At 42.2% G+C, this 9,661-nt stretch overlaps 1 long non-coding RNA gene across 1 annotated transcript; it reads right to left on the reverse strand.

Annotated features, from left to right (window-relative positions):
• Positions 1 to 1,955: 1,955 nt before the first annotated feature.
• On the reverse strand, positions 1,956 to 8,204 carry LOC139782320 (uncharacterized). Its single transcript, XR_011720850.1, has 2 exons — positions 7,987 to 8,204; positions 1,956 to 2,857 (listed from the first exon to the last, which is right to left on the reverse strand). It is a non-coding gene; the product is annotated as an uncharacterized lncRNA (long non-coding RNA).
• Between the last annotated feature and the right edge of the window lie 1,457 nt (positions 8,205 to 9,661).

Genomic DNA, 9,661 nt, shown 5'->3' on the forward strand with positions numbered 1-9,661 from the left:
CAGTTGGAGGTAATAATAATGTTATTGCATCTGACGACAGTGATCTAAGCTGTTTCAAAGGTAGTTGCCGACAACTCGATAGATATGGATCTGATGATACTAGAAATCTTGAAAAAATATCGTCCATAGTCTTTGTCCTTGAGTATTTGCGCGAAAAATCTTCACGAAATATTTTGAAGTATTTGTGACAAGACTCTTGGGCATCTTCCGACATTTGACCAATAGGTAACAATGAAGAAGCTATTATTTCAGTACCATGAATAAGAAGTTTGTGTACTGAGGTAGCTTCTAAATCACCTTACATATACATCATATACGTTCAAAAAAAGTTGAAACAATTATCCAAGTGGACGAAAAAATCATTTATACCTCTTTTAGTTACGCCAAAATAACATTTTCTGTTTTCTTTTTTACAAAAACCTGCATAAAAACTCGTTAGGCACTTAAAGGCAGCTGAATTTTGTTTTATTTTATAGGTAATAGTTTCACCTTCCATGTCCAATATGTTAGATGACAGAATTCTGCAGAATTATTAAACTTTTTTCTTCAAAACTAAATTTCTTTTCAGTTTTATAACGTAAAATTAACGTAAGTTTATTACCTTATTACTATTTTCTATAAAAATATTGAGTATTCTAATAAACACAATTATATTCTACTTACTTTCACGAGTTGATTCCATTTTTTTAAAGTTAAATCGGTAAACTCTACGAAATTTTATCACTCTTCAAACACGAGCTTGCTTTTTCTTCTGCGTGCGCGCCAGATGTTGCTCGAGCGAAGGTCGCCTTTGTATTTATTTTTTAAAGCAGATATAAGGGATCTGACTCTAATACTATCGGATTTTGACCCTTGGGATATTTCTCTAGCCAACCCAACAGTTCAAATTCCCCAACTAGAAACTTTATTTTTGGGGTTTTGGCCAGCTTTTTGGGATTCTGCCCCACTGTGCGGCGTCCCGGGGCCCTGCCATTATGGGTCCGCCCGCCGCTGTGTCACGCGCCGCGCGCGTGTTTTCCTGCGCTCCGTCGCTGTCGGCGGCCCGCGAGTCGCTTCGATCCGCTTTCCGTCGTCCGGTCTCTCGCCGTTATCCTTCTCGTCGACTCCGCTTTCGCTTCCTCAGCATCCTCGCAGGAAACTCCGGTCTTCGGCTCGGTGAGGCGCCACGCAAATGATACAAAATAAAATAAAAGGGATCAGTAATTTGTAACGCAATTATTATATGCCCCTGGAGATCTCGCATCGATTCGTTGAACCGTCCTCGGGCGTGAAAAAGGTCGCGAAACCCGCGCCTTGTGACGGCGGCGGGGCGCTGCAACTATGCAGCGAAACTGCAACGTCACATGACATATGTTTGTATAAACTTTTTTGTTTATTTCAACCTACAAAATATTGACCTAAAGTAGTGCCGTGCTATTCTGTAACACATGTATAATGTTATATTATTGTACACATATACATATAATACAATATTAAAAATTTTATATAATATAAAAATTATTATATAATATTATATTATACATATATATAATAAAGAAAACAATTTTTTTGCATTTTTTCTTAACGAAAAAAACCACTAATTTCTCGCGGCTTTCTTTGAGCAATAACATGTTCGTTGTTCGTTTATATAAAAAATATATGTACAATAGAATAATTCATATTATTGCAAAACATATATTTCATTCTTGTATATTTTACTATCAGAATAATTGGTCCCAAACAAATAATATAATTTAATTTTTCTTCTGCTATCAATGAGTCATCTTTATTTAATATCAAATAATTTTTTCAGTAAAAAGCGTACATTTAGCGAAGAGTGCACTTCTATTATTTGCACTCTTTCTATTCTTTATTTCTTTAATTACTTTATATCTTTTATTTACAGAATCAATTTTAATGTAATTCAAGATTAGTATTAGTATGTTTAATTTAATTAGTAATTTTTATTAATAATGTTTTTTATTTGATTGATAACGTGTACTTTATTACCCACATGGGGTCCAAAAGGGCGTTTTGTAGGGACGTACCCAACCCTTTACAATAATTCCCGTCACCCATTACATATAATACATACAATACATTAGTTTGGCGTTTTATAGGGACGTACCCAACCCTTTACAATTTTTGCATTTTGTTATCCCCCTCCCTACCACTTCCAGCTCCTTCCCTCCGATCCCTCCTCTTCCTCGTCGGAAATCATTAGAAGATTTTCTTCCATCTTTTTTGAAATTTCATCCTCTGCTGACCTGCTTGACTTTCTGTTTTGCTTCTCCTTCCATTCCTTTCTCTTTTCTCTCTCTTTTCTTTCTTTGATCCTATCCTCCAGTGATTTGTCTTCGTCCATTTTTACTCTCATTCTGCTTCCTTCTCTTCTTCTTGCATCTAACACTTTCCGTTTGTCATCCTCGTTTCCCAACTTTAGCAGCATCGTGAGCCATTCCCCTCTCTGCCCTAGCACGCTCACCTCCTTCAATTCCACCTCCACCTTCAATCTTTTCGATATCAGCTTCTGCACTTTGCTCAGGTTTGTGCCGCCTTCCCCCCATATCACTTTCTCGACTCTAATTATAATGTTTTTCTTTCTTTTTTCTTCCTCGCTCTCCTCATTGTCTTTGAAACACCATTTTCTCTTGTATGTGTTATCCCCTCTCTCTTCGCTCTCGTCCCTCTTCCTTTTGCCTTGGTCTTGTTCCATTCTGTTCATCCTTCTATCCATCGCGTCCCTCTCCTTCTTCAGCTCCTTTATTTCTCTCTTGAGATCTTTCAGTCGTTCGTCTATTATTGCCTCTATCACCTCCCTGTCGACTGTTAACGCCACTTTTCTGCTCATCATTCCTCTACTTCCTTCCTGCGGTATCTGTGGATAGTAGAAAAAGTCTGATTAATACCTCTGCTTATATGTACCTTTCTCCTCCTCCTGTCCTCTGCCCGTCTCTCTCATTCAATTCCTTAGATAACTCTTTCTGCCGCTCTTTACCTTTACTCCTCCGTCGTCAACTCTTTCTGCTGTTCCTGCCTTGCTTCTTTTACTGTCGCTTTCTTATCACCTTTATTCTCGCCACGTGCACTTCTCGCCTGTTTTCCTCGATCTGTTACTCTCTTCCATCGCACTCTCGACCTTGCCGCCGATCCATTTTACCCGTTGTGGCGGCGTGCATTGTGTACCCGCCTTGCCATTTCCGCTATTCTCACCTCTAGTACCACTTTCTCTTTCTCCCGGGTTAAAGGAGTATTGTATCGGCTCATTCTGCTCCGTTCATTCAATCTAATAGAATACATTCTTTTATACCTCCCTCATCTTCCTTTTCACTTCCTCCTCTCTTGTTGTTCCCCTACCTGCTTATCTACCCTTTATGTTCCCCTGCTTATCTACCTCGACGTAGGTTCCCTTCATTCCTTTTCGATGTCTCGTCCTGCTTAGTCCTCTTTCGGGAGGTTATTGGCTCTTCCCCCTGCACTTTCCGTTCTTCTCCCTCTCTCCTCTTGTCTCATTTCCTCTACTGCTTTCATCCATTTCTCTCCCTCCCCCTTCTCTCCCAGCAGTCTACCCACCACGTCTTGCCATCCCTCTCCGTCCCACTCCTCCCATCTGGCACACTCCTCCCATATGTGTTCCCATGTTTCCTCCTCCCTCCCACACATCCTGCACCTTCTATCCTCCTCTTCACCCCAGTATAGTCCCTCCCTCACTTCATTACCAAGTCTGAATCTTGCCACCCTGCTCCATCTCGCTTCCTCCCATCCTTTCTTTAAATAGTCCGGGATCCCTTCCTTCCTTATATTCTTATACCACCTGTTGTACTTCGATTTCGTGATCTTTTCCATCCTTTCTTGTCTATCCTTCTCTTTCTCCTTCTTTTCCAATTCCTCCTCCTCAAGCTCTTCTTCTTCTTCCGTTTCTACTCCGATCCCTTCCAAGTAGTCTTTTCTCTCATGCTCCCATTTTCCTATTATCCTTCCTCTCTTCCATCTCTCTTTCATTTCTTCCATACACTTTCTCGCTATTTCTCCTCCTCTACCTTCTCCCAGTTTTCTTTCAAACCTCCATGCTCTTTTGCTTGCTCTAGCTCTCATTTTCTCTCTTTCTAGCTCATCTCTGACCATATATCCCGGCGTCCTCCAGTTTACTCCGAGTACCCATCTTAGATATCTCTCTTGAATACCTTCAACCTCTCTCCTTTCCTTCCATCCCCATATTTCTGCTCCGTATCCCATCACCGTCCATATCAGGGTGTCATATAGCCATATTCTTCTTTTGCAGTCCTTTTTCCACATCCTCTTTCCTATCCCCCACACTTCCCTCATTACTCTTGCTGCCTTTCTTCTTCTCTCTCTAATGTGCGCCTCCTGTCCTCCATTCTCCTTCAGCGTGTACCCCAGGTACTTGAATTCTTTAACCTCCTCTAATTTTTTTCCCTTCCATCTCCAGTCGCACTTCTTCTTCCTTCCTCCTCCCTTTCTGAACCTCATTATCTTTGATTTCTTTATATTAGCGTGTATATCTTCTCTCCTCCTAGTTTCACGCCTCCCCATCCACCCTTCTTTATGTATTCCTCTATGTCTGCGATTAGTAGATTGAATAGTATTGGGCTTAGTGGGCATCCCTGTCTCAAGCCTTTCGCTGTCCAGAATTGTCCTCCACTCTCTTTTCCTCTCCCTACTCTGCTCTTTGTTTCCCTCAGTACTTCCTCCACCCTGTCTATCAGTCCTTGCCTCACTCCTCTTTCTCTCATTGTTTTGATTAACACTCTTTTATCCACTGAGTCGAAGGCCGCCTTCAAGTCCACAAAAAATACAGTCATTTTTCCTTTCTCTTTTCCTATTTGTCTGTTCACCAGGTAGTTCAAAGCGAATATTTGATCCATTGTTCCCATTCCTTTCCTGAATCCTGCTTGATTATCGGGGATCAGCTTCTTCATTTCTACTTCCTCTCTTATTCTTTCCGCTAGTATCGCCGTGTAGATTTTGTACATCGATGACATAATGGTTATTCCTCTATAGTCCTTCACCTCTCGCCCTTCTCCTTTCTTAACTAGTGGGATTATCTCACCTTCCTTCCATTGTTCCGGTCAACCTTCCCCTCTCCAGACCCGTTTGCATACTTCCCATATCCAATTCACCATTTCTTCTCCTCCATATTTCCATGCCTCGTTTGGTATCCCGTCATTGCCTATTGCTTTTCCTGTCTTCAGTTTCTTTATTACGTTTCTTACCTCTTCTAATTCTATCTCTTCTTCCTCCTGTCTATTTCCGTCCCCCTCTCCCTTCACCACCCTGTTCTCCATTCCGCCCATCAGTTCCATGAAGTACTCCTTCCATTCTTCCTGTTTTATCTCTTCGTTCACTCTTTTTCTTCTCTTCCTCGCTCTGCCTATCAACTTCCATACCTCTCCCTCCGTTCTCGCTTCTCCGATCTCTCTAATCATCCTTTCTTTCTCCTCTTTCTTCTTCCTTTCACACATATCCCTATATTCCTTCTTTCTTTCTCTATATCTTTCTACCTCACCTTTTCCTTTTCTCCATTCCCTCAATTCTCTTCTCACTCCCCTCTTACCTTCCGTACATTCCTCGTCCCACCACCCTCTTCTGTTCTTAATAGCTCCTTTTTCACTCTTATCCTCATTTTCTTCAATCACTTTTCTTATCTTCATTGTTCCTTCCTCTATTTCCTCTTGCAGATCTCTATTTCCTCCCATCGCGCCTAGCCTCTCTCTAAATTGTGTTCTTCCTTCTTCATTCCATATTCCTCTTCTTCTTATTCTTTCTGCTCCTCTCCTCTTTTGTTTTCTCTTTGGGCTACCTCTCACCCAAAGTATTATTGGGTGATGGTCCGAATCTATCCTTTCTCCTATTTCCAGTCTTACCACTTTTTCTCTGACTTCCTCCTCCCCTATTACGTAGTCTATGACCGTCTCGCCTCTCCCTCCCGTATATGTATACTCTCCCTCCTCATCCCCCTTCGTGCCTCCGTTTAATATCATCCATCCTCTCTCCTCGATGAACTCCAGTAATTTCCTGCCTTCCTTATTTATCTTCTTGTCTTTAGACCTCCTCCCTCTATCCTCATCTCTTCGCTCGATTTCCTCTTCCCATCCTCCTTCCTCTCCTGTTCTCGCATTAAAGTCCCCACCTATTATGGTTCTTACTCCCTTTTCCCCCTCCTCCGTCCATTCTTTTAATCCTTCTAATTTTTTGTCTATATCGTTGTTTACATAGATTCCTATTATCCTCCATATTTCCTCTCCTATCCTTATCTTACCTTCGATTTTTCCTTCTATCTCCGTCTCCCTTCCTTCCTTTATCTCTTCTATACTTTTCCTTATTCCTAGCAGCATTCCTCCGCACGCTCTGCCCTTTCTGTTCCTCCTGGTCGCTTTCTGTACTCTCCATCTATATTCCCTCGGCAGTTTCTCTTTTACTTTTTCCCATCCTTTCTCGTCGGTCCAAGTCTCCATCATCACAATAACATCCCATTCCTTTATCCCTTCCCAGAAGTCCTTATCCTTGTTTGATATACCCGCTACGTTCCAGAAGGCCACTTTCCACGTCTCTTCGCTCCCCCTATCGTTTCTTATCACTTCCCCCACGTGACCCTCCTCCTGCCCCTCGACTTCCACTATATCGTTCCCTCTCATGTCCTCCTCTTCTTCCTTATACATTTTGACGTCTTCTGAAACGCTCAGCTCTTCTTCTATCTTCTTAAACCTATCATGTCTCCTTTTTTGTATCTCTTCCTTCTTTCTCTCGTTTGTCACTCTTAGCCCTTCCTTATCCTTCTTCCTCTCAATGTGATCTGCGAAAGTCATTTCTCTCTTCTAGCACACCTTTGCTTTCGCTCCATCTCCACTCCTTGTTATCCTCCCATATTTTTTGGTAACCGACCGTTACTCTTCTTCCTGCCTCCCTTTTCTCCCTTGCTATCTTTCTTATCTCTTTCTGTATCCGTCTTTCCTCCTTAGTGAGGTCGTCATCCAGGAAGCAACCATATTTCCTTCCTAGCTCTTTCTTTCTCCCCATTATCTCCCTTTTGCTTTCCCAGTTTCTGCATCTCAATACCTTCATTTTAAACTCTCTATGTCCTATCTCTCGTACTTCCTCGACGGCCACTTTCGCTTTGTTTATTTCTTCTATCATCTTCTCGATTTTTTCTTCTCTTTCCTTTTCACTTCTTGTTTTCTCTTCTCTTATGATTATGTTGACTTTCCTCATTCTTCTCTCTGCCATCTCCATATTTCTTTCTATATCTTTCATTTTCCTCATTATTTCTCCTCCCTCCAGCACTACCGTATTATCATCTTTCTTCTCCATCTTCTCTTCTAAACTTTTAATTCTTCCTTCCATATTCTTCCTTTGTTTCTCCCATATCTCCTCGCTTCTCTTCAGTTCTTCCTTTAGTCCCTTGATTTCGTTTTTTATTTCCTCTTTATCTTTCTTTCTTTCTTTCTCTTGTTCCTCCTTATCCTTCTTTCTTTCTCTCTCTTGTTCCTTTATTTTCTCTAAAATTTCTTTTAATAAATCTTCAGTCGCCATGTTTTCTTTTCCCTCCTCTTCTTTTTTTATTTTGGTTGGTGGCGATCTGCTGACCCTCCTTTGTGTGTTGAATTCTTCCAAAAACTCTTTCTCTGCTTTAGCTGCCTCTTCCACTTCTTCTTCCCTCTTCCTCTTTTGAAGAAAATCCTTAATCGATCCTGGGCTGTCTGCACTTCCTCTCAGTTTGGCTAGCTCCTCCGCCTTCGTGGGCCTACCTCTTGTTTTCTTCTCGCCTTCGACTTCCCCCTTCTTTCCTTTACCTCTCTGTTGTTCACTTTCTGTTCCTACCTCCTTTTTTTTTCTCCATCCGCTGCTTTTACTTTGCCTATCACTCTTCCTCGTTATCTATCCTATGGCTGATTGCCCGTTTTGTAGTTATCCCTACTTTACACGAGTTAGTCTATGCCCGCTTCTGCGCCAATGTCTTACATTCTGTCTGCCCTCTATATTACTTACCGTCTATGCCTCAACTGTCACTTTGCTCCTGCCACTTTCTTTGCCTTTTCTCTTTTTAACCGATTTCACACCCACTCGAATTCTTCACCTCCGCTGCAGAACACCTCCGCCCTGCTGCTCTGCCACTCTCACCCTCCGCAAACCTTTCTTAGTCCAGTTTTCTCTTCCACTTTATCTCCGCTACTCTCGCACCTGTCACTTTCTTTGTCCCGGAACCGGAAGTCCATGTTTTTTATTTGTAGTAATATCAATTTTTAATTAATAATCAAATAAGAGACACGATAGTGACTCGCGCCTATGGGATACACGCTGGAAGGGACATTCGACATGTAACAGAGGAGCCAAAGTGCTAATGTATGTGTTTCTCGAGACATTAGCTATAGCTATAGCTCGGGAGAGAAAGAGGCAGCCGATTGTATGTTGCACTCTTCTACTGCTCCAACGCCGTACACGGTTCTTTCCTTGTGTGCTCCACATCCACACTGTAGCAGCCTCGATCATATCAGCTGCGACAGTTAGAACGAGAAGGAGAGAACGATATATTTTCTCTCGCTCACTCGGCGTGCCACGTGCCGCAGTTGCAGTGTTGCCGCACGCATCGGTAGCATACGATAGCATGTGGATCGTCGAGAGGTTATGACTGAATGTCTCTTGTGTTTCATTGTGCGTCACTGACGCACGCATATACGTAACAAGTGTTAGGAGTTGAGTAGTGAAGTAAGAAGTGTGAGAGTGTGTGCGCGAAAGGAAACGGTAGCGATGTGATCCCTTGGCTATCAGCTGAGATGCTATACTCACAACGATACTACGTTTACGTGGCGGGGCTATGCGTTTACGCGATGACAATTTTCTACCATTTACGCGTGCGGAGTATTCTGCGATACTTTCGTTGAGAGTCGTAAAAACTCGAAATATCGCGAGCTTGCTTGTGCTGCACCTTTGTGCAACCTTGAGAGCCATTCGCCGTTTACGCGAGGTATTAGCACGAGTTGTACAACGTGTAAGAACGTGTTATCCTAGATAGCAAAATGTGTGCGGTCATACAAACGTTTCTGAAAACAATTTATGTATTGTTGCCACAAATATTGCGTAAATGTATATTGTAGCTCCGTCTAGGATTCATACTTATAGTACTTTTACAACCAAGATGTGTAAATTGATGCTGTAAACTGTTTGCAGCTACAATGTGTAATGTAAATGATTGAACATTTGCACACACAGTATTACATGTTATCTGTGCAAACGCTCGTCACGAGTTTACGTACATATTTCAGTTTTCGTAAATATGACAGGTTTTGCTATCTAGGATATTGTTGTGCCGTTCCTTGGATCGCAGGGTCGGCACTGAGTTCTTTTGGATCCGCCGGGAAGACAGGAGAATAACTTAGCCAGTTTCTTGGTCGAGCGATATTTAATAAAGTTATTATTTAAATGATACAGACATCTTCTTATTTCACTGCCCTGACTTGCGGGCGTTCACTATAGAATAAGTTACGTTTGGTTGCACGAGATTAGCCTCTCGTTCTAGACTGCCCGCCGTTCCTTGGAAGGGCGGGCTTTTTATCGCCTCGGCATCGCTGACTTAGCAGTCAGCGATTTAGACTTCGCGATCAACGGCCTAGCGGGCTGGTGACATCCCGAATGACCATATATGGTCATTACCGCGACGCGTGCT

This window comes from Temnothorax nylanderi, unplaced genomic scaffold, assembly GCF_030848795.1.
Source record: "Temnothorax nylanderi isolate EJ_2023f unplaced genomic scaffold, tnyl_v1.0 TNYL_tig0404_pilon, whole genome shotgun sequence".
In the NCBI taxonomy this organism is placed as follows: domain Eukaryota; kingdom Metazoa; phylum Arthropoda; class Insecta; order Hymenoptera; family Formicidae; genus Temnothorax; species Temnothorax nylanderi.